At 43.0% G+C, this 25,067-nt stretch overlaps 2 protein-coding genes and 1 long non-coding RNA gene across 14 annotated transcripts in view; 1 reads left to right on the top strand and 2 right to left on the bottom strand.

The window, feature by feature from the left end:
* The window catches only part of CRYZL1 (crystallin zeta like 1), a 34,589-nt gene extending 32,014 nt beyond the window's left edge, over positions 1-2,575 (bottom strand). For both annotated transcript variants that reach the window (XM_045501496.1, XM_045501498.1), the window contains exons 1-2: positions 2,453-2,575; positions 813-897 (exon numbers count right to left, since the gene is read on the bottom strand). The gene's annotated coding sequence lies outside the window, so the exon portion shown is untranslated. The remainder of the gene's footprint in view (positions 1-812; positions 898-2,452) is intronic.
* A 629-nt stretch (positions 2,576-3,204) lies between these two features.
* ITSN1 (intersectin 1) overlaps positions 3,205-25,067 on the top strand; it is a 221,636-nt gene continuing 199,773 nt past the window's right edge. For all 11 annotated transcript variants that reach the window (XM_045501474.1, XM_045501472.1, XM_045501473.1 and 8 more), the window contains exon 1: positions 3,205-3,514. The gene's annotated coding sequence lies outside the window, so the exon portion shown is untranslated. The remainder of the gene's footprint in view (positions 3,515-25,067) is intronic.
* Positions 9,890-16,151, bottom strand: LOC123610627. The gene is made up of 2 exons (XR_006718230.1): positions 15,859-16,151; positions 9,890-10,062 (listed from the first exon to the last, which is right to left on the bottom strand). It is a non-coding gene; the product is annotated as an uncharacterized LOC123610627 (long non-coding RNA).

Here is a 25,067-nt window from a genome sequence, read left to right as displayed (position 1 = left end):
ACTAACATTACTGCTGTTTGTAAATGCTTCTTTAATTTTCCAATCCACCATAGGATCTTTAAGAAACCATTTCTTGCTTCAGAAGCAAAATAACTGTAATTTTGACTAAATACGTACTAATAAATCCAACATAAAGAGAAAATAATTCACAAGATGTATATTTCTTACAACATATAAAAATAGAAATAAATATTTAGCAAAAGATCATATTTTAGTATGTGTATTTTTGCTTTTATAATCATAAATCTCCTTAGTTCAGCGTAGTACTGTTTGGTGGGCCTAGAAAAATCATAATGTTGTCTTTGAAATATTCAATGTGAAAGTCACAGGAGCAAGAATACATTCATTTTTAAGAATAATAAAAACAACAAAAAGACTTAACCACAAACAAAACCAACAAACACGGTGATTCCACAGTGAAACATTCTAATAATTTCTAAGCTTTCCCACCCTCTTTCTTCAGAGAGGCACACAAATGAATCAAGAGCCATTACTGCCCGGATATACTATTGGGGGAAGTTATATCTTTTATTACTATTTATAATATAGGAGATGGCCCAGTCGGCCCAGTCGGTAGAGCATGCAACTCTTGATCTTGGGGTCCTAAGTTCAAGCCCCATGTTGAGCTAGAGCTTACTTAAAAAAAAATGGAGTCATAAAACTACCAAAATATTTCACTGCAACTGATGGACAAATTGAACTTGTATGAGGGAACCCTCTCTGTTTGAAATCTGAACACTTCATCTGCCATAAACTGGAAAATAAAAATTATATACTGCAAGGGCCGACAGGATTTATAAGTCAAAACTGACCTGAATTTGAATCCTGGTTCTCCTACTTACTAGCTGTATGACTTCAGGCTAATATTTTAACCTTCTGGGCCTTAGATTCCGTTACCTACAAAATAGAGATAATAGTAATTACCTCCAAGGGTTGCTGTAAGGATTAAATACACACAAAGAACTCAATACAACACCTGGCACAAAATAACCCTGCAAAAAGTGTTGGCTATTTTTACTATTTCTGCATATTGGGCAGAGAAGCTCTAAAGTTGTTCTGAGGCCCATCTCACAGAGCAGCAGAGGGTTTGGGCACATGCAACCCTTTGATCTTTAACAGATTTAAAAAAAAATTCTTTTTTTAATGTTTACTTTTGAGAGAGAGAGAGAGAGAGCGCATGAGTAGAAGAGGGGCAGAGAGAAAGAGAGGGAGACACAGACTCCGAAGCAGGCTCCAGGCTCTGACTGAGCTGTCAGCACAGAGCTGGACCCAGGGCTGGGACTCATGAACGGTGAGATTATGGCCCATGGCCTGAGCCGAAGTTGGACGCTTAACCGACTGAGCCATCTAGGCGCCCCATGACACTTTCTAATTTCTGCAGTGGGCAACCAACCATACACCATCTAGACTTGCGCTCTCCAGTAACAGCAGTCACTAGTCACAGGTGGCTAAGGAAAATCTGAACTATGTCTAGTCAGAACTAAGATGCCTTGTCAGTGTAAAATACACATTGGATTTCAAAGACCATATTAAAAAAAAAAAAAAAAAAAAAAGAATTGGGGCACCTGGCTGGCTCAGTCAGTACAGCATGGGACTCTGGGCGGTTGTGAGTTCAAGCCCGCATTCGGGGTAGAGCATACTTTAAATAAAATAATTTATAATATTTCACGTTTAAAGTATTTGATTAGGTGTTGAAATGATAAATTTTGGACTTAACTGAAAAATATTGTTAAAATTAATCACACGCGTTTCTGTTCATGTTTCTTAATGTGGCTACCAAAAGAGTCAAAATTAAGTGTCTCGCATTATATTTGTATCAGGCCGAGCTGATGCATAGCCTCGCTACTCGCGACGTGGACTAGCAGCACCCGGGGGAGCTTGTTAGAAATGCAGACTCCCAGGCCCTGCCCAGACCTATAGAGTCAGCATCTGCGCGTCAACATGGTACTGAGGTGATTCTTACACGTCGCTCCAGAGTTTTTCGCTGTTTATCTTAAGAGGGCATATCTGGCCGTATAATCACATGAATGCGAATATCCTTGCTTTAGGTAATTGCTCATCGAAAAAGGAAACTGAAGGAGGAAAAAGTGGTGGCAGAGAAACTGTATGGGCGAAAGGAAAACTCAAATTATAGGAACAAAAAGAAAGCAGAGGGCAAAAATTCAATCTGGGAATTCAGTGGAAGGGAACTGCCACACTTTTGCTTCCATAAAGGTAGAGGGAGATGCAAACTGAGATAAAACCTACAATCAAAACCTGTAAAGACCAGGAAATCGCGTCAAGTCTTTCCCGCCCCTCAGCCGCCTCAGCTAAGCTAGGCCTGGGCCCGAGGGGGTCTAGGGTTGGGGTGCAACGCGAACCACCATTCAGCCCAGGGTTGCACAGTTCCGCAAGGCGTCTAAGGCCCAAAGCCCCGCTTCCCAAGACACAGAAACCGGATCCGGGGGCTCACCTGCCTCCGAGCCGCCCCAACCGCCTGCAACTTCGCCACCGCCACCGCCACCGCCCGCCACCTTGGAGTCCTTTTGCAGAGAGCCCGCCCCTGCTGGCCCAGGCGCTGCTCCCATTGGGCAGGTCGCTCGTCAGTCGTGAACCGTAGGCTGTGGAGAACGCTATAGCAACCGAACTCGGAACTACACCTCCCAGAATGCTCTGCTTGAAGGAGAAGCGTCACACCAGGGGCGAAATACATGGACTAAATTGTAGTCTCCCGGATAGGTTCCGTTTTATGCAAATTTATGTTAAAGACCACACCCTTCCTCATTCCAACCATTTGCCCTACCACCTTCCTTGGAGTGTGGCCCGCCTCTTTTTCGCCTCCTTGTTCTCTCCTTTAAAATCTTTTGTAACTAATTTAGTTGACTGCATCCTAACTATTGCCTCGCACGACAACGGAGAGATGCAACAAAACCTTGGAACAAAACCTCCATAACTCCGGTCAGGGAAATCCCAGACCAGAAGCCTCTGGTTACACCTTCTGGGAAGAGGGCAGGGAGAAGAGGGAGTCCTATTCCCCGCCTCCTTTGCGCTTGATGATTGGTTTATTTGGCTGTCATTCCGTCTTCTTCCATTTTTTTTTTTTTTTTTTTTAACCGCCGGCCGTTCCCGTTCTCGCGGTGGGCGGGGGTAGCGGTAGGGGGCGGTAAGGAGGTGCGGACCCCTTCTTCCGATTGGCCGACTGTTCGTTCCCACCCATCTGTGGGCGGAGATGGAGGGGTGGAAGGGGGCGGGAGAGGCAACGGAGGGAGATGAGGAGATACGTGGGAGCGAGGGAGCAAGGGAGGGAGAGAAGGAGGTAGAGAAGAGCGGAGGAGAGGGGAGGGAGCGCAGCTTGGTTGCTCCGTAGTACGGCGGCTCGCGAGGGAGAATCCCTAGCGGGCTCCGGGACGCACGGAGAGGCGGGCAGGCGGGCGGGGATGGTGTGTTGGGCTGAGGCTCCTGCGTCCCTCTCCGCCGCAAGTGAGCTGCACTGATTTGTCCCTGGGGCGGCAGCGCGGACCCGCCTGGAGATGAGGTGAGGAGCTGGCTGGACTAGGAGGCAGCGGGGGCGGGGGTCTGCGCAGGGGTCGGCGCGATGGCCGCCCGGGGCGCCCGTCCCTCGGGCCGGCGCGCGTCCCTCGGGCCGCCCTTCAGCCTTTGCCGCGCGCCCGGGAGGCGCGGCACCCGCCGCCCCTGCGCCTCGTCCTTCCCAAGCCTCCCGGGGGCGGCGGCGGGGCGGCCGGCTGGCCCGCGTCGGGAGGCCGGGACGCCGCGGCGGGCCAAGGGGGTGGCGGCCGCTGGACGGGCTTCGGGTTGAATGAGCATCCGCAGTCCCGGCCGGCCGAACGGGGTCCCCTCCCTCCCCAGGGGGCGTGGAGCGGTCGGCCCTTCCAGGGCTGACCTCGCTGCCCTCCGCCGCCTGAGCGTGGCGGGCCGGCCAAGCCTCGCCTCCCCGCCAGCCTCCCGGGGATCCGGAGCTCGCGGGGAGCGGCATCGCGCCGCCCGCCTCTCCCTCGGGCCTCGAGTCCCCGGCTCATCTCTTTTTCTGTGTCGTGTGCCTGCGAAATCCCTGTCAGTGAAGGGCGGTCAATGCCGTTTGGCCCTAAGTCGTCCTGCCTCGGCTGACTGATGGTATTTAACAGAAAGCGGCTCTCCTTTTGGTGGTAGCGCGTCCCCGGTGTCTGCCGCCTCTCCTTCCCTTCTTTACGCACAGACGCGGTTTTATGGTGTGGACCCGAGGCACAATTGCGGTCTCTTCTTGCTTGAACGAGGAAATGTAATCAGAATTCCCAGGAAAAGGAAACCAGCGAGGAATGGCTTGCACCTTCCTTTACTTCTGTTTGCCTTTGGATTGGAAAACAACTTCGCAGATAACATTTCCTATGGGCATCTTTTGTTGTGATTCATACCAAAGAAGGCTTTGCTTTTGAAGAAATACATTAGCGTCTTTTTCTGTTGGGTGGGAGGCTACGGAGATTTTTGATAGCCTCTTAATATGAAAGTTTCCTTTAGAACTTTGTCATCATCCGTGATATTCTGAAGGCAGCACCAGCCTGGAATTTTAAATATATGCGCACTCCGGCAGATGCGTTTCTTTGTGCTTATCTCCTGGCATCCTACTCTTGTTGTGTCCGTGGTCAAACGTGCAAGTAATAAAAGCAAGTACAATAAAAAGAATAGATAATAAAAACACTGTACGAACAAATGCGTCTGGAAAATCTCAATTCCGTTAACGGAGAGGCAGTGTTACTAATCCCTTTGAATGGATGAAGAACGGGCTCAGAGATCTCATGGATTATGTAGTGGACAGGATCTGAGGTTAGGAACTGGGGCCAGGACCCAGCAGGCCAGCTGGTTTGTGAAGTGCTACTCTTAACCTCTAAAATGGGAGGAATGTATTTGTCCTGGATACCTTTATTTTTAGATTACTTAAGGTGCAGAGGCTTAATCACCCCCCAATCCCTTTAAGGTTAGGATTTCTACCTGTCTATCTCGGAGACCAAAATGCTGTTTTTGTTTAAACATTTTTTTTTTCTAGTTTACTTGAAATATTTATGTTGCACTGATAAGTGTTTGCTTATAACCAAAAATGTACGTATTTGTAACGTTGAAGAGAATTCTTTCTGTAGGAGGTTGGTAAAGAACCCAGGAATTTTCAAGTAATCTAAATTGGAAATGAGGCACACTAATCTAGTGATTGCATTAAAACTATTTAAAACTACTTTAAGTAGCTCCAGTAAGGAGCATTTCTGATAGAACTTTTTTAAAAAGGTATTTCTTTATCTAAGAATGTATCTGTTGAAATTGCTGAGACACGGGGCACCTTCACAAAACTCTATTATTATTATTCTGCCTGAGTAAGAGAGGAAATGAACAAATTTTTGATGTACTTTGGAACCCTGTGGATTGTTCAGATACTAAGCATTGTGAAATAGGGCATAAAATGAGTGGTAGCAAGTTAGTTTCCTGAAATGTTTGTCCCTCTTAGCATTTTTTTTTTTTTTGCACTTGACTAGAAATTTCTTTTTTCCTAATTCTTGATTCTATTGGTAGAATTCAAGTTCTTCTTTTCACCAAATGCCTAGATTGAGGCAAATTCAAATCTGCCATAAGACGTTGAGGAGATGTTGGTAAATTCCTCCATTCTTCTCATCTTTTTAATTTGCTAGATTTGTGAATTATACAGAATTAGTTACACGAGGGTTGGGTTTATGTTAGTTCAAATCCCACTGCCATTACAGCTATTCTCTTCTGAATGGCTCCACTTACTACTGGTGGGTTTCTCAGAGTCCGGATCTCAGATCGCATAGATCAGCATTAAGTGAGGTTCTTGTTAAAAATGCAGGTTTTTCTGTTATCTCACCTCAGAATCAGACTCCTGGAGTGAGGCCCTGGAATCAGTTTTTTGAACAAGTTCTCCAGGAATTTCTCCTGCAATAGTAAAGTTGGAGAACAGCTGGCATTATGTTTCCCTCTTGATGAGCACCTCACCTCCTAAGGCTATGTCCTGAAGTGGATAGCAAATTTTTTTAAGTAACAGCATAAGTTTTTTTTTTTTTTTTTTTAATGTTTATTTAGTTTGAGAGAGAGAACGCGTGAAAAGGAGCATGTGGAGGAGGGACAGAGAGAGGGAGAAAGAGAATCCCAAACAAGCTCCGTGCTGTCAGTGCAGTGCTCCATTCAGGGGCTTGAGATAATGACTCGAGCTGAAATCAAGAGTCTGATTTAACCTGCTGAGCCACCCAGCAACCCCTAAAAGAGGAAGTTTTATATCTTTGGCTGCAAATAAAAACGGACTACGACCTTCAGATACGTAATGCACCTGTGTATAATATACCTTTCAGAAGAGCAGAGGCTTGGTCATCATTGTTATCTCCATTAGAATAGTGCCTGGAAGGGGCGCCTGGGTCAGTTAAACGGTCAGTTAAACGTTGGACTTTGGCTCAGGTCATGGACTCACGGTTCATGAGTTCGAGGGCTCTGTGCTTACAGTTCAGAGCTTAGAGCCTGTTTCAGATTCTGTGTCTCCCTCTCTCTCTGTCCCTCCCCCACTAGTGCGCGCGCTCTCTTTCCCTAGTAAACAAATAAACATTAAAAAATAAAATCTTTCTTTGTAAAATTGGTCTTATTACTTAGTGGTCAGTGGTCACTGACCATTTTATAAATTAGGAGCCTCATTTACTATGCCCAGTCATTTCTGTAAGTTTGGTTGGCACTGGAAGTAGAGAACCTTTCCCAAGCAGAGAACGCTCCAGGTGGTTAAGCTAGAAAGAAGGCTCCTATCAAAATATCTGCTTAGAGACTCAAAATGTAAATTTAAGTCACAGTGTGGTGGTAAATTACTATGTTATCAGTATCTCAAAATACCATTTGACACGCTATCAGCCCAACATAATGCTGTGAAAACTGGTTTACAAAAAACACAGAAAATTGGTATGTTTTCCAATTTCATTTTCATCCTAATAAGATATGACCTTCACTCCTTTCTTTCAGAATCCATTGTAGGACCCCATAAATAACAGCTTCTATTATGTAGTTGAGGGTGCTGAATAGGAGTAAAATTTCTTTTTAAATTCTTTTTAATTAAAAAAAAATTTTTTTTAATGTTTATATATTTTTGAGACAGAGAGAGACAGAGCATGAACGGGGGAGGGTCAGAGAGAGGGAGACACAGAATCTGAAGCAGGCTCCAGGCTCTGATCTGTCCACATACAGCCCGATGCGGGGCTTGAACTCACAAACCGCGAGATCATGACCTGAGCCAAAGTCGGATGCTTAACCGACTGAGCGACCCAGGTGCCCCAAAATTCTTTTTAATTTTTTTAATGTTTATTTTTGAGAGAGAAAGAGGCAGGGTGAGTGGGGGAGGGGCAGAGAGAGAGGGAGACACAGAATCCAAAGCAGGCTCCAGGCTCCAGGCTGTCAGCACAGAGCCCTATGCGGGGCTCGAACCCACGAATAGCCAAAGTCAGACTCTCAACCGACTAAGCCACGTACGTGCCCCTAGGAGTAAAATTTCTATAGAAAATTGGGTTTGACTGTATGTAGTCTACGACTTTATTCTAATCCCTTAACTTTTCAATGCTACAGTGTTTTCAGTTGAATGGGAATAATAATAGTAGGTTGACTTTAAATACTTCAAAGTGCTTTCATAAGTTCTTGAGATATGTTCACTTAATAAATGGTAATTAGGATAATGAGAAGAATTGGAATATATAAAATTATATAAAACTCAAAAGCTAATCCATTTAATTTTTGTGCTACTGCACTTGATGGTAGTAAGTAGAAATCCATTGCTTGAAAAAGAAGTTTCTTGCTAATTTCTTGGTACTAAATATGTATAATTTTTAAGTTGGAAAAATAACCATTAAAAGTGTTTAATAGGGGCGCCTGGGTGATTCAGTTGGTTAAGCATCCGGCTTCAGCTCAGGTCATGATCTCACAGCTTGTGAGTTCGAGCCCTGCGTCAGGCTGTGTGCTGACAGCTCAGAGCCTGGAGCCTGCTTCAGATTCTGTGTCTCCCTCTCTTTCTGCCTCTTCCCCTCTCACACTCTGTCTCTGTCTCTTTCAAAAAATAAATAAACATTATAATTTTTAAAAAAGTGTCTAATAACCCATCACATATTATGTAAATATATATATATATATATTCTAAATAAAGATAAACCTTGTCATCACTTTTAGCTTAATTGTACATTTCAGAACCAAACTGCTAATCCATTAATAGCCCTTGTATTTTAAAGAATTGCATCGGGGTACCTGGATGGCTCAGTCAGTTAAGCATCCAACTTTGGCTCAGGTCATGATCTCTCATGACCTGAGTTTGAGTCCCTCTTCTGGCTGTGTGCTGAGAGCTCAGAGCCTGAAGCCTGCTTCAGATTCTATGTCTCCTTGTCTCTCTGTTCCTCCCCTGCTTGCTCTGTCTCTCTCTCAAAAATAAATAAAGATTAAAAAAAATCGCATCTTTATGGTAGAAAAAATTGAAATACAGAGAAGTAAAAAGAAAACTATAAAATACTCATAAGTCCACTAACTTAGTAAGTATCCCTCCAAACCCTCTCTTTGTGTGCATGTGGCTTTTTATATACAGTTTTTGGTAACAAATATAGGATCTTGCTAAACATATGATTATTTTGTAACTTGGTTTTTTTAGTTTGTTTTTTTGTTTTGATTTTTGCTTAACATAACACCTTACCATGAATCTTTCTGTGTCAATATTGACAGTTATAACAGTTTAATAACTGAATAAGATCCCATTTTATATGTGATAATTTAACCAGTTAATTTTTATTAGACATCAGTTTGTTTCCCCCCCCCCCCCCCCCCTGGTTATCAATAACTTTATAGTTATTGTACTCCTACATACATCTCTGTATACTCTTGAGACATTTTTTTCCCTTTGGATAAGTTTCTAGAAGCGAAGTTGCAGGATCAAAGTATAGTACATGCTGGTTTGTAAGGTTTTATTGATACATATTGCCATTTAGGAAAGTTGTAGCAATTTACATTCTTTTTTTTTTTTTTTTTAATATTTATGTATTTTGAGAAAGAGCTGAAGCAGGGGTAGGGGCAGACAGAGAGAAAGAGAATCCCAAGTGGGCTCTACACTGTCAGCACATAGCTGGACGTGGGGCTCAGTCTCACGAACTGTGAGGTCATGACCTGAGCCAAAATCAAGAGTCTGATGTTTAAACGACTGAGCCACCCAGGTACCCCAGCAGTTTACATTCTTGTAGTGGGGGATGAGAGTCTTGTGTTCTTTCCTACTTCCTTTTTTGTAGAGTGACTTAACCAATAACAAACGTAGTGAATTATTATTATTTTTAGGAAGAAGAATGGAATGTTAATGTAACCTGTTCAGGAGTGGGATCTGGAAAGTCTGAAAATTCATACACCCATGATAGTGATAGTTAACATTTAGCAAGTCCTTTTGCATCATTTTATAAACACTCACTCAATCTTTGCAAATCTAACTCACTCAGTCTTTACAAAACTGCCCTTTTTTAGATGAATACGCCTTGGAAACTAAGGTACCAGTAGTTAAGGAACTTAAAGAGCCAGTAAGTGGCTGCCCAGATGTGTTGATGCCAGAGCCCAAACTCTCAGCCACAGTGCTGGATTGCCTGTTCCCTGGACGTGATTTCTAGGCCTTGGGGTATTTTTTACATTCCTGATTTCTATTCTGGAATAACCTAGAGATTCCCTGATATGTATTAGTTTATGGATCAGGGGGGGTACAAATTGGAATCCCTCTCAAGATTGAGAAGTCAGTAGTATAAATTAGCTCACCAACAAGCCTCGTCTACTGTCTAACATTCACCTCTCAGCAGCTTGTTAGCCTTTCCTCTGTAGTGGTTTTCCTAAAGTGCCCCTGCGTGGAAAGCTGGAATAGAATCACAGAGGAGACTAGTGAAATTTGAAAAAGCAGTTCACTTGTAATGTGGCCTTGCCTTGGAAACATGATTGCATCCAGGTGTACGATCAGGGAGACAGCAGAGCGTCTGTCCAAACATTTCGATGTTGGCCAGTTTGGAGATTTGAAGCAGCCTGTTGGAAGTTCACTTCAGGAATGTGAAGGCCTCACTGTGGAGGGATGTCACGGATCCATTGGGAGATCGTTAAAAAAACAAAACAAAACAAAACAAAAAACCCTAATAAACATGATGGTAGAATATCATTAACATTTTGTTGCTAAGGTTTGTAGCCTTCTAACAAGGTGAATTTGAAACAGGTTAAACTATTTAAATTCATCAGTGCTCTTTTGACCTTTTCCTAGTAGAATTAATAATTGGCAGCTTATCTTACTAGCTTATTGGCCCAGAGAGAGCATTGGTGAAATCGCTCTGGCTTTAGGTCTCTTGGCCTGAGTTTGCCTGTGCTGAGGTAGGACTGCCACGGGCTCAGTGTTAAGTTGGTCACTGACACCCATTCTCACTATTGTGTAGTGTGGGGTTCCACCAAGGTTGTGTGGGAACGGTGCTCAGGTACATTTCACTCTACGAGGAGTGTGTACTGAGGGATGTGATGGAGTTTGGGATTCAGCTGAATAGGACTGTGAAAATAACAAGATCATAGCAGTTGGTCAGTTTTGTTTTTGTTTTTGTTTTTTTTTTTTTAATCCTTGGTGGTTAAAATTAAACGCCCTGTCCTTCATACAGGAGGGCAGTGCTTTTGATCCTCTTGCTTTAATGCGTATTTTGCCTTGTTTCTCTGTCTGTGATGGTTTTGGTCATCCTTGGTCTGCAAGTGTCCTGGTGAGCAGTGGCATGGATTTGCAAGACATGGATACAGCTCATGGAAGTGAATGCAGCCACCTGGCTTTTAGTGCCATGCTCCAACCAACCTATTTCAGGAGGACCCTGGCTCTTGTGATAAAAGCATGGGAAACAAGATGCCAGTGGATCCCCTTGTTTTTTCTGTGTGTGTGTGTGTGTGTGTGTGTGGAGGGCTCATTACTTTTCTCCCAGGCAAATTTCCCGAGCAGTTACATTGTTCTGACAAGGGCCCTGTTTTGTATCATAAGCCAGTTGTATAAACACACAACACCGTTCCTGTGCATTATCTATGATAAAAGTCTGTTCGTTGTGGATTCGGTGTTTTATAAAAATCAATTTCTGCTGCAAACTTAAGATAATAGATTTTGAAAACAAGTAATCTTTCAGTTTCTGGAATTGTTTAGACCCCACTGCTGTATTCGGGCACAATTGAGATATTATATTTTGGTCACTGACATATAAAAGCCGTAGAGCTAGTATGAGACAAACTTTCAAAAATTGACAAATCAGTGCCATTCCTGGTATATCAAGTTTCTGTGAGTAAAGATCCCCCTCTTTTTTTTCTCCTGTCTCCTTTGCTTATGATAATCACTATTAAAGTCAGAAAATGATAATAAACTTATAGTAGGTAGTATTTTCACATACCTTCAAATATAGTCATTATAATTGTCTTAAAATTCTTTAAATGATTACAGAAATTGAGGAGGAGTAGAACATGTTAGAGAGGTTACTAGGATGTAAGCTTCAGGAGGGCAGGGAGTTTTGTCTGTGTTGTTCTCTGCTTTATCCCCAGGACCTAGAACAGTGCATGAGTACTCAGCAGTTGGTTGTCAGCATGCTGAATAGATTAGTGTTTGAGGACCTGATTGTCTGGAGGCCAGAGTCACCCAAGTGCGGTGAGCACAGGAGAGACAGGTGAGGAAGAAAGGGGACGGCTGGTTTGGATTTTATTCAATCAGTGGAAGTAGGAAACTAATGTAAGTTTTAAGCAGGGGAGTCCCATGCTTTGCTTTTAAAAGGATCACTCTGGGGGCACTTGGATGGCTCAGTCGGTTGGGCATACGACTTCGGCTCAGGTCATCATCTCACAGTTCGTGGGTTCGAGCCCCGCGTTGGGCTGTGTGCTGACAGCTCAGAGCCTGGAGCCTGCTTCGGATTCTGTTTCTCTCTCTCTCTCTCTCTCTCTCTCTGCCCCTCCCCCACTCATGCTCTGTCTCTCTCTGTCTCTTGGAAATAAATAAATGTTAAAAAAAAATTAAAAGGATCACTCTGGATGTCATGTGGGGAATGCCTTGCAGGAGAGCAAGAGAAATGTTGAATTGACTCTACCTTCCATCATCTGTGAATGTTGACATTCTACCTAGCCTTGTGGTTTTTCTTTAGGGTGAAGATACTCTGGATAGGGTGAGAAGCATGGTGATTTGCATAAACTTTTTAGCGTTCTCCTTAAACTGCTGCCATCATTGATCAAATCAAATAAAACAATGTAAAGTAAAGATCAGGAATAATTTAACGTTTTAAGCATTAAGTTAATTGGTATTATAAATACAGATTTCTTTTTTTAACGTTTATTTCTGAGAGAGAGAGCGCTCGCGGGCGCACACACACAAGAGCGCAAGCGCATGCGCAAGCAGGGGAGGGGCAGAGACAGAGGGAGACGCTGAATCTGAAGCAGGCTCCAAGCTCAGAGCTGTCAGCACAGAGCCTGATGCAGGGCTCAAACTCATGAACTGCATGACCATGACCTGAGCTGAAGTCAGACACTCAACCAACTGAGCCACCCAGGCACCCCTAAATACAGATTTCTGGTAGAGATTTTCTGTTTACATTTTTTGCTGAAAGAAACTTCAAATATAGGGAACTGAATCCTTAAAATAGGTGTTTTACGGCTTGAGTGTCTATAGCTCTTGGCTTTGAGGAAGGTCTCATTTGTAAACCTCTGCTATTGTCTGTCCAAGCTGGTGTTTTAATTAGTATCAAAGGGAGGGAAATACTGCAGTAATTGTAACCTTACATTACTTCCTTAGTTCAATTAGTTTTAAACCACAGTCATTATCTGTTATCTTTAGTTGTTTTGGTCTCATTAGATGAAGTAATATTGCAGTTGTGATTCGGTATTTTAAAAAATAACGTTTGTTTTTTTTTTTTCTTCATTCCAAAAGCAATACATGTGTATTGACGAAAACTTTTGGAAAGAAAAAGAAAAACAAAAACAAAAGTGGACCTTTTCTCACTATCCAGCGATGACTGTTCATACGCTGTGAGGGGTCAACCTGCTCAGATTTCTCAGGAAGTTCGGTGTGTGAGCTTCTCAGTCTGGGAGGCATGACAGCGTGTTAGGGATCAGGGCACTGAAGAGGGTCCAGGGATGGGGTAGCCCAGGGTCTGTCAGACTACTCATTCGTGACCCTGGGAGGATGCATGTTGCTGTTACTATACCTTCTAGTTCTTCAAGAGAGGCTGGAAATCCAGAAGTACGGCTTTAATATGAAATCTCCCAATTTTTATGTGGGCCACAATTTCTATAAACACACTGGGGTTCAAGCAAAGCAGACCTACTAAGGGCTGACTTCAGTCATTGTCGCCTTACAAGTTTATAATCTCCGTACATACAGTTGTGTAGCCCGTTTTTCACTTAATATATTGGAATATATTCCAGGCCTCAGCAGCTTGCTGCTACTACCCTCCAGTGTGTTCCCCTGGCAGTGTGGACCTATTTTGTGTTCCCTCACCACGATTGGGTAAAACCATTTTTTAAAAATCTAAGTTTTATTTAACTTGCATTTTCCTACTACTACGAGTGAGTGTGAACATTTATTGAATGCATATTGGCCCTTCTACAGATTTCCTTGATAACCAGCCATCTTGCTAGAACTCTGTGCTCCAGGGGTGTTTTGGTCATTTATTCCATATTTCTCAACATTTATCAACATAACATCATATACAGTTAGTACCACATTAGTCCTGCTAATTGGGCCTAATGGCAGGCATTATCCCCCGAACCTGAGCACACCTGTGACCCATTTGAAAGTACAGTAGTTGGAAAGTTCTGAGTTTGTTCGGTGAACATGGGCCATGTGCCCTGTGTCCCGGCATTGCTCTAGATGTCCAGCCTTGACCCAAGACAGAATCTCAGCTCTTTAAGATCTTACAGGTCTTAAATTTTTCATTTCTCTTGGGTTTTTCACATAGACCGATATTTATAAAGACAATTTTTACTTCTAGAATGTGTAATTTATTTTTAGCTTGTATTACTGAGGTGAAGTCCCCAAGTTCTAATCTCTTAAATTCAATTTAATTCTCTCAAGCTCTTTTAAACTCTAGACTCCTAGCAAAAGTCTAAAATGCACCTTATTTTGGTGATGAAAAAACTAAGTACTGGGACTCTGTGGTGGGAGTTTCTGTAGTGTCTGACCCAACACGAATCCCTTATCTGTCCTTTAACCAAACATCCGCTTCCTACCAACTTCTTCGTCCCCACAGATGGTAGAGAGGATTGAATGAGGTCTGGGAACCTGACCCAGGCGAGCCCAACCAGTGTTCCTTTCTTGGAAATTTGCAAATGGCCCCAAAAGAGAGGCGTTTGAGCTTCACATGCTCATGGCCACAAGGTTAAAACACTTGGGAGTCCAAGGCAGTTATGTTCTGTTGTCTGGGGAGGGAGAATGGTGGCTCCCTCTGGGGAGGGAGAATGGCTGAGTCTGATAGCTTTGAACCTTTTCTTCATTGCTTTCTGGGGCTGGCTGCATTCCTGTTTCTGAGTTCTGTGAAATACTCCTGTACTCTCAATATCCCCCCTTCTTTCTCCTTTTGCAGACGCCTAAGCCAGATTAGGTGGGTTACTGTTCATGTCATCAAGGATCCTTCTCTTTCTCAGCACTGTATTCATTTTATAATACTACCTTGTCTCTTACGTTTCTTCTGAGAAAGTTGTGAATTTTTCATTATTTTTTAACCATGTAACAGTAACATGGGAAATTAAGAATTGCAGGAAACACAGAAGTACACAATTTAATTCAGGTAATCATGATTTTATTGGAAAGGTCATTTTGCAAATGTGGACGCCACTTCACACCTCTTTTAAAACCAGTTCAGGGGCACCTGGGTGGCTCAGTCGGTTAAGTATAATCTCTCAGTTTGTGAGTTTGAGCCCTGCGTCGGGCTCTGTGCTGATAGCTCAGAGACTGGAGCCCAGTTCAGGTTCTGTGTCTCCCTCTCCCTCTGCCCCTCCCTTGATCACACTGTGTCTCTCTCTCCCTCAAAATAAATAAACATTTAAAAAAAAATTAAAAAAGCACACAAGAAAAACCAGTTCAGATCTTTAGCAGAGGGACAACAGGAAGGAAGAGATTTGGAATGTACTTCCAAATGTCCTGGAATTTCAGTGGTGTTATTTCCCTTCACATACAAATAGCATTTTGGCCACATGCAAAAAATGATACTAGAGGTATTCACAATGGAAAGTATTGTTGTGTGTTCATGTAGGGGCTGAGTTTGATACCTGTTCAGGTGTGTTCTGGTCAAACCACTGAAACAAGACTCTTGACTTTAATATCTAAATACCAAGAAAATGAATCACAGCTTGATTTACCTGGAAGTAGGCTTATCATAGATTAGCTTTCTGTCTCATGGTGATGTCATAAAAACTCAGTGCCAAGTTTAAGTAGTTCACTGTTCTAAGAAGTTGGGTGGGAAGGGAAAAAAGAAAAGTGACAGAAAGGGAAGAAAAGGGTTGTAGTAGAGAAGGAAGACAAAATCCATTGCTACAGTTTTCCTTATTTATAACTGTATTTGCTGATCTTTTTTATTTGCACGTGGAAGAAGCACAAACTGTCTTAAGAAAAAAAGAAAATTTGGGGCGCCTGGGTGGCGCAGTCGGTTAAGCGTCCGACTTCAGCCAGGTCACGATCTCGCGGTCCGTGAGTTCGAGCCCAGCATCAGGCTCTGGGCTGATGGCTCAGAACCTGGAGCCTGTTTCCGATTCTGTGTCTCCCTCTCTCTCTGCCCCTCCCCCGTTCATGCTCTGTCTCTCTCTGTCCCAAAAATAAAATAAACGTTGGAAAAAAAAAAAAAAGAAAAAAAGAAAATCTATTGACTCACACACCTGTCAAGTCCAAAGGTTCTGATTGGCCTGGCTTGATCACATGCCCGAAGCAGTCCTCATGGCCAAGTGAATGTGGAGCTCTCATTGGCTGTCCTGGGCTTTTGGGTCCATCAGTTGTTGAGACTGGTACCTAAACTCCTGGAATTAACCGAAGGAGGGAAAATGGGATCAACTGGGAGAAGAAGAGTGTTGGGCAGGAAAACACATGCCCAACACTCTCATCATAAATGATGATCATATGGAAGGGGACTGGTGGTAACCCCTTTTTTTCTTAAATGACAGCCCCCCCCCCTTTTTTTAAAGTTTGTTTATTTTTCTTGAGAGAGAGAGAGAGAGAGGGAATGAGAATCCCAAGCAGGCTCTGTGCTGTCAGCCCAGAACCCGACGCTAACTAACTAACTTGACTAATCTCACTAACCATGAGATCATGACTTGAGTCTGAATCAAGAGTTGGATGCTTAACCAACTGAGTCACTCAGGTGCCCCTTGGCTACTTCTGTAATTGCAGATTTTCTGAGTTTTTCAGTGCCTAAGGTGTGTTGGCATTCTCTGTGGGCTCATATTTGGAGGCTTTTTAACTTATGCTCATCTGGAACTACTGGAAAAATATATAATGGAAAAGTTGGAGCTAGAAAGGGGTATCCTTTCTTCACCCATCTGCTTTAAAAATTTTTTTTATTAGACTTCAGGAAAGATAGCAACTTGACCTGTTTCAGAACGGGATGGGCCTATTTTTGAGATTTCTTGTTCTAAGAGACTGATTACAGTAGGTGGCAAGAGCTTATGATACCTTGAAAAATATGTTGCTCATATTTTTAAAATGCTATAGCGTGATTTATTTCACATGCTCTGATTACAATACTTGCATCCAGAAACTGTAGTTCCTGGGGTCCTTCTTCTCTTTATCTCAAGTTCCTTTCCTCTTAGTTTTGTGACCTTCTGTACGCACCTGGGAACTCAGAGCGTGGCATTTCAGCTGTGTCCTGGCCCAGTGGTCCTTGCATCATCCCTATCCTGCAGACCTGCATTGCTAGACTGAAGCAGCTGTGTTCCGTTTCCTGTGTTCGTGCTGGCAAAAGTCAGCTGAAGAGAAGCGTAGGAACTCGTGGACTTCCTTCTCCACTTAGCTGCGACCTGCAAAGTATTCTTTCTCAGCTTTCTCTCCATTCCTCACCACATTTGCCCTTTTCCTCAAGCTTCCCGGGAGGCATCTGAACCTTCACTTTCAGCAGTAATGCTGCCTCCTGTTTGGGCCTGCCGCCCACTTCCCAAGTAGCTTTTGTAAATCTGTCTTACTCACACTTGCTCTCTACTTCTTGCGATAAGAGGGAGAAGGAAGAGGTGGGTGTCTCCTTCCCTCCCCCCGGGTTCTAGATGCTGTTCTTTCCTGTTTCCTCTGAGACTTTGCGCCATTCTCTCATGCTTGCTCCCTTCAGCCTTGCCACAGCTAGATCCCGCTGGACTGTCGTGTGCCAGGTGCGGGGGTAGGAGCCTGGACTACCCCAGTAGTGACAGCTCCCTGTCCTCAATCTATTTATATTTTACTGGGACAGACAGAAATACAGAAAGAAAACCCACCCCACATAGATAGCTGATTTCCAGCTGTTGTATGTGCCATGATGAGAGCGTTCAGGAGGACCTAATCTAGTTTTAGAGTCTGGGGAAGATGGGGCATGCACTTGAGGTGTGAGCTATGCACAGGAGTCAATCAGGGAAGGGGAGGAAGTTGTTTCCCAGGCTGAGGAACCCGCATGTGAGCAGGGCCCATACCATGAAGGAGCACCGCACACTTGAGAGGAAGGCCACCGTGGCTGCTATTAGGGAACTGGGGGAGGAGGTGAGACCAGTGTAGCTGCTATTAGGACACCGGGGGAGGAGGTGAGACCAGCCGGTGCGGGGCCTCATAGGCATGTAAAAAAGGCTTGGTGTCAATCCAGAAGCTCTGATCTGAATTAGGCTTGTTCTCTGACTTGTGTGCCTTCCTCTGGCTCCTCCCCCCTTCCATCACCTCCTGCTCCGCTCCTGCTGTACTCCCTCTGTTTCTTGGAGGAGTAGTTTTATGCTGGGTCTCTTTGCTCCTGTTACTTGTAGCGGGGTTCTGCCTCTGCCCCTCCATTGTTGATTCCCATACACAGATTTCCGTCCATTTGTTTCTTGACCTTTCTGTGACTTTCGACACATTTCTTCTTCTTCTTCGTCTTTTTTTTCTTCTTAATTTTATTTAAGTAATCTCTACATCCAGTGTGAGGCTTGAACTCCCAAATCAGAGATCAAGAGTCCCGTGCTCTTCAGACTGAGCCAGCCAGGCGCCCCTTGGCCCATTTCTTCTTGAAAAACACTGTACTACTTTGGCTTTCTCTGCCATATACTCTGTGTTTTTCTTCTCCCTTACATCTAGGATTTCTTAGTCTCTTTTGAGGGCTCTTTACCTTGTATGTTGCTGTCTCTAGAGCTGTTACATCTACCCTCTTTTGACCCTCCACTGTCTTCCGGGACAGTCATCTCCCCTGTTGGAGTTTTAGCCACCATGAATAAATCCTGTTATCTGTGTATACCTGGAGTTCTGCCTCCTGAGTTCTAACCCTTTGCCTACAGCAATTATTTATTGAGTACCTACTAAACATCAATAACCATGTTAGATGCTCTGTGGTATGATAAAAAAAAGTGTAGTTGGTCTTTCTCCCTGGTTCCAGACACAGAGCTCTGGAAACCTTTGGAATTTCCTGAGTGGTGGGAGTGTCTTTGTTATTCAAAATTAGCCTCTTTAGATTTTACCTGAGTTTATGCTAATGAAGTGACTTTTAGCCCCTTACCCCCCAACAAGGGAGAGGGACTGGAAATTGAGTTTAATCACGTGGGCAGTGATTTAATTAGTCATGTCTCATAAAGCCCCTTATAAATATGCCAGGATGGTGAGGTTTGGTGAACATTTAGATGTGTAGATGGGTAGGCACAATATTCTACAGAGGAGGAGAGGGCATGGATGCTCTTCAACTCCCCTCTGCCATACTTTGCCCTGAGTCTCTTCCATTTAGTTGTCCCAGAGTTGTATCCTTCATAATAAAACTAATCATAAGTGTGATGAAGTTTTGGGGTGATGGTGGGGTGGCCCAGAGCTGACGGCCAAGAAAGAATTCTTGAAGACGTCTTTGGTGCAAAAAGGCGATTTTATTAAAGCACGGGGACAGAACCCATGGACAGGAAGAGCTGCACTGGGGTCCTGACGGGTAGCTCATTATATATTCTCAGGATGGGAGCGGGTCAGGGATAGAGTAAGTCTCTAAGGTAGTTTGGAAGCAAGGTTTCCAGCACCTTGAGGGGCTAGCTGTTGCTAGGGAAACACCATTTATTACCGTTTAATAAAACCTCAGTCATGAGACCCTTCAGATACATATCGGGGGGTGGGGCATAAGCTTGTGGAGTATGAGCGCCAGCATATATCTTGGGGTAATTGAGATAAGGGAAGTAGACTTACAGGATCCTCAGATCCTCGAGGTTGGGATAATGTTAAGCTAAGATTCTCTTTTGCCCCCTAGCAAAGTGTCATCATCTGTGCTGCTGAGCTCCTAGAGGGCGGTCACTCTGTCCTTGTCAAGGACTTGTCAGTGGGCTATAGGCAGTAAGGGAATTTAATTTTTCATTTGCCTTAGTTTCCCCACATCACCATGGCAAGCACTTAAACCCCTTCCCTTTGTTCTTGGGGAGCCAGGGATGTCTGAGGAATATCACACATATTCCACTCTGGAGGGAGGGGGCAGTGCTGTTAGTCTGTATTTTGCCCTCGCTAGCTCCACACTCCCTCATCAGGTATAGTGCTTTCCTAAGATTGGTGAGTAGTTCTAACAAATTACTGAACCTGGGGGAGGGTGGCGGTTGTGGGAACCCCCAAATTTGTAGTCTTCCTGCAGAAGTGCTGGTACTGTAGGGGCTACTTAAGACTTGTGGCTGGTGTCTGAAACGGGACTGAGCCCTTTACCTGTGGCATCTGTACTAATTCCAGGTAGATAGAGTCAGAATCGAATTTTAGGACACTCAGTTGAAATCAGAGAGCTGTTGTTAGAACTGATCACCTGGCTGTGGAGCATCTCAATCTTTCTGTATGGAATAGACTCAGTACCTGTCTATAAACCAGATAGGTGGACAGATGGTTGCAATGTATCCATGCAAGCTGGCAGCCTGGACCTTTTCTCTCTGATTCTGAAGTTGGTTGCTACATTCTGTCAATTCTTCTGCCCCTGGAACATCTTTTGGTTTCATCTCTTTCTCTCTGTGTCCATCGCTGTTGTCTTAGCCCCGATTTCATCATTTTTCATGTTACCACTTGGCTGTTACTGACTGGTCGGGCTTCTAGTTATTGGGGACCTCACGGAGCTTTATGTGGGTTGTGTTTTTAAATGTATCATTGTTTGCCAGATTAGAAATTAAAATTGAGAAATGTACAAAGTATTTTATTAATGTATTGAAAATACCTGTAATAAACCCGCTGCGTGCTTACATAAATAACAGATTTTTTATGAAAACTGTTTTACGAAAGAAAAAAATAATTTAGTGAGAAGAGAGCATCGTTTTACATTTTTGCAAACCTCTTTTAAAGTCTGGCTTAATAGAAGACAGCTGGCTTTTCATATCTGCTCCTGCAGTCAGTTGGTTGCGAAATGTTGTTTTGGTTGAAGTAGTTGAAAGAAATCTGGCCTTACACAGATATGTAGTTGGAAAAGCCAGGAGCCTTTTGATGGCATTTTCAGAAAATTGTGGTTATTCTTTGATACCATACCAAAATTTGACACTGCTAGTTTCTTAAGGTTAGTGGCAATGCGGAATCTGAAATTATGTTAGTGAACTTTTCATACTCCGTTACAAAAACATCTATAGTCCATCCTGCTGTTTGGATGACATTTTACATCTTTGTGATTTTGTAACATCATGTGTTGGTCATTCGGAAAATATTAATTCACTGATTTATGTAGATCTTGCAAATGTTGATATGTTTCATTGAATAATACTACTTTAACATCCCATTTGTTAGTATTACCACCCATCTTATTGGAAAAATTTCTCAATGTTAAGAAGTCTAACTCAAAATGACAGATACTAGTTTTCCAAATTCAAAATTTTTGCTCAAAAGCTTAACTTTTATCATTAGCCAAGTTACTGTCCGTTTTTCTTGAAGCAATAGGCTCATTTCATTTTTGAGAAACCACCTGCCAAATACTTACGTCTGAATAAGCATAGTTTTTCTGTTGTTTTGCTAAGTAAAAATTGTGTTCCATGAAAAAAGTGCCTAATTCAGCTTGCAACTCATTTGCACAACTGTGTTTTCTTAAGACATCGGTCGTAGTCTGTGTGCCATAGGGATGCTTTATGATTACTTCCCTTTTTATTTTTATTTTTATTTATTTTTATTTTATTTTTTTTTCTTAATGTTTTTATTTATTTTTGAGACAGAGAGAGAGCATGAGCAGGGAAGGGGCAGAGAGAGAGGGAGACACAGAATTGGAAGCAGGCTCCAGGCTCTGAGCCATCAGCACAGAGCCCAATATGGGGCTCGAACTCACAGACTGTGAGATCATGACCTGAGCCAAAGTTGGATGCTCAACCGACTGAGCCACCCAGGCACCCCTGATTACTTCCCTTTTAGTCATACAAATAATAAACACATTTATTCAAGGGTTGAGATTTAATAGTTATCATTCCTAATGACTTATCAAGGACCTTCTGAAGCAAAACTGATTTTTTTTTTTGAGATAGAGAACACGAGTTGGGGGGAGGAGCAGAGAGAGAGGGAGCGAGAACCCCAAGCAGTCTCCACAGGTCAGCGCAGAGCCCAATATGGGGCTTGAACTCACGAACCGTGAGTGAGATCATGACCTGAACCAAAGTTGGATGCTTAAATGACTGAGCCACCCAGGCGCCCCCTGATTTTATTTAACGTGTGTGTGGCAGTGAGGAATACATAACCACCAGTACAGTTTGGTGCCACTGCTAAGGTGGCAGCAGTTTACCCAGCCTTGTTTTTGTGTCACTGCAAGTATAAACACAATGAAAATAATGTCTGGGTACCATTATGGTCATAGTTTTGGCCTTTTGGACCCTTTGAAATGGTCTTGGGAACTGCAGAGACCCAGGAATCACCTTGAGAATTGCTACCTTATAAAATTTAAACCTTTTTGCCCATTTTATTTTTTTATTATTTTTTAAAAACTTAAAAAAAATTTTTTTTTATGTTTATTTTTTGACAGAGCAAGCCAGGGAGGGGCAGAGAGAAAGGGAGAGAGAGAGAATCCCAAGCAGGCTTCACATTGCCAGCACAGAGCCCTACATGGGGTTCCGTCTCATGAACCGTGAGATCATGACCCAAGCCGAAATCAGGAGTCAGATGCTTAAACGACTGAGCCACCCAGATGCCCCAAGAGGAAAGCACTTTACATTCCTCTTGTGGACTTAAATGTATTCATGTTAGTGTATTGCATGTTGAACCTTCATACCTCTAATTAAATGAAACATGTCAGCAAATAGGTGATAGGATATATATAGAGAGAGCCTCCAGCAGAGCCTTCTGCTGTGTCAGATGTAAGATTATACTTAGGTCTGGCCCAAGGAATAAACTAATTTTCCTTTATAAGTATACAAATGGTACCTGTTTTCCTAATCAGGAGTCTCTCCTGGTATCATCTAGATTTTGGGTTATATGCAGTTGAGTTCATCAGATAAGTGACCTGTGGGTAAGTAATCAGAGTTGCTCTTAGCTTTTATAGAATTTGCTTTAGAATGGCTTCTGGTATTATCTGACTCACACCCATGACTTCACACATACACAGGAATGTTTACTGAGTACCTGTCATGTCTCGTGTGTTTGGCAAGAAGCCTTCCCTATGTCCTGTCTAAAATTGGTTTTCTGTAAAGCTGTGAGATAGATGGTAAATACCCTTATGTTACAGATGAGAAAACAACCTCAATTTGCTATCATTTGTCATAATGAAAACATTCCAAAGGACACATTGGGTAGCTGAACTTAAATAAAAAATTCTTGAATTACCACAAAAGTAGATAGGAGTATTACAACGTTATGAAATGAAATTTGGTATAAATGAGCATTTATCATGATTTCAGGGCTTTAGTCTACCTTTTAATTCTAAAAGGAGCAGGAATTGTCTGTAAAGGATTTTTTATTTATTTTTATTTTTATTTTTTTTTAAAGTTTATTTATTTTTGGGACAGAGAGAGACAGAGCATGAATGGGGGAGGGGCAGAGAGAGAGGGAGACACAGAATCGGAAACAGGCTCCAGGCTCTGAGCCATCAGCCCAGAGCCCGACGCGGGGCTCGAACTCACGGACCGCGAGATCGTGACCTGGCTGAAGTCGGACGCTTAACCGACTGCGCCACCCAGGCGCCCCTGTAAAGGATTTTTTAAATACAACCTAAAGTTCTTTCACATTCTGAGGGCCCATAACTCTAGACAGGTATAGCAATGCTGGATTCATTAGGCGGTCATGCGTGTAATTATTCCTGAGAAAATGAAATCTATAAACTCTGGCATTGTGCTTATATTGGTTTTGTTATGAAATACGTTACCTTTTAGATTTCTTCTCAAGTTTGAGATTTAGTTTACAAAACCACTAACTGGTATATAATTATATTGGAAATTTGAATTAGAAGGGCCTTTAGGCCCTGGCTTTGCTGGTAACTGTAACCTCTTATAATTGCTGTCAAGATGTGATCTAGAAACCCTTGGAAATAGACAGTTGAGTCACAGTATTCTGAATAGTCTTTTGTCAGATTCAAAAATGTTAGAAAAGATCTAAATTGGAATGATAAAATGCTATTCACCCATCTGGTTTTGGGTTTACTTCTTTGTGACATTTCTAAACCTGATTTTTTTTTTTTTTTTAAGTTTTATTTTTTTTGAGAGAGATGGAGAGAGAACACGCTCGAACAGGGGAGGAACCTACTCACCGTGAGATCATGAACTGAGCCGAAATCAAGAGTCAGCCACTCAACCGACTGAGCCACCCAGGTGCCCCCCTAAATCTGATTAAGAGGCAAGTTCTAGGGGTACCTGGGTGGCTCGGTCGATTGAGCATCTGACTCTTGATTTCAGCTCAGGTCATGATCCCCCAGGGTCATGGGATGGAGCCCCAGTCAGGCTTTGCGCTGAGTGTGGAGCTTGCTTAAGATTCTCTCTCTCCTTCTCTGCCCCTCTCCCCCATGCTCGTGAGTGCTCGCTCTCTTTCTCTGTGTCTCTCTTTTTTTTTTTTTAATGTTTATTTATTTTTGAGAGAGAGAGAGAGAGCAGGGGAGGGTCAGAGAGAGAGGGAGACAGAATCCCAGGCAGGCTCCATACTGTCAGCACAGAGCCTGATGTGGGGCTTGAACCCATGAACCATGAGATCATGACCTGAGCCGAAACCAAGAGTTGGATGCTTAACCAACTGAGCCACCCAGGCGCCCCTCTGTGTCTCTCTTAAAAAAAAAAAAAAAGATTTGTACAGACAGTGGAGAGCTGGAACTGGAAAGTAACATATCAAAATGTAGCTACTAACATTTAAATCCTGGGGCGCCTGGGTGGCGCAGTCGGTTAAGCGTCCGACTTCAGCCAGGTCACGATCTCGCGGTCCGTGAGTTCGAGCCCCGCGTCGGGCTCTGGGCTGATGGCTCAGAGCCTGGAGCCTGTTTCCGATTCTGTGTCTCCCTCTCTCTCTGCCCCTCGCCCGTTCACGCTCTGTCTCTCTCTGTCCCAAAAATAAATAAACGTTGAAAAAAAAAAAAATTTTAATCCTGAGTTATGTAACTGTGCAAGATTTATTGTTATTTCATGATTGTACAGCAAAGGGATTAAAAGCACAAATTTTGAAGCAAAACTGCTCAGCTGTTGACTGCATAACCATAAGCTAGCTATTTCACTTTGCTATACCTCTGTTTCCTCATCTGTATAATGGGGTTGATTATAGTTCTTACCTTGTATGGTTGTTGTGAGGATGTTAAAGCATCTAACACAGTGCTTCACTAAATAGTAAGTGCTTATTATGAGAAATGACTATTACCATCACCATCATTATTTTGTTATCATCTGTGATCCATTCCTGGATTTGTAATTTAAAACAAAAATGAAGGTGTTATATAGTCTGTTTGCCAGTTGATTCTGTGACCATTTTTAATTTCTCGGTTGTTCTTTTTGTCATGTGGAAGGTTGGTATTGGTTTTAAGCTT

This window comes from Leopardus geoffroyi, chromosome C2 (assembly GCF_018350155.1).
Source record: "Leopardus geoffroyi isolate Oge1 chromosome C2, O.geoffroyi_Oge1_pat1.0, whole genome shotgun sequence".
Lineage (NCBI taxonomy): Eukaryota > Metazoa > Chordata > Mammalia > Carnivora > Felidae > Leopardus > Leopardus geoffroyi.
The sequence above is the reverse complement of the archived record's forward strand: the minus strand, read 5'-3'. Positions and strand labels throughout refer to the sequence as shown.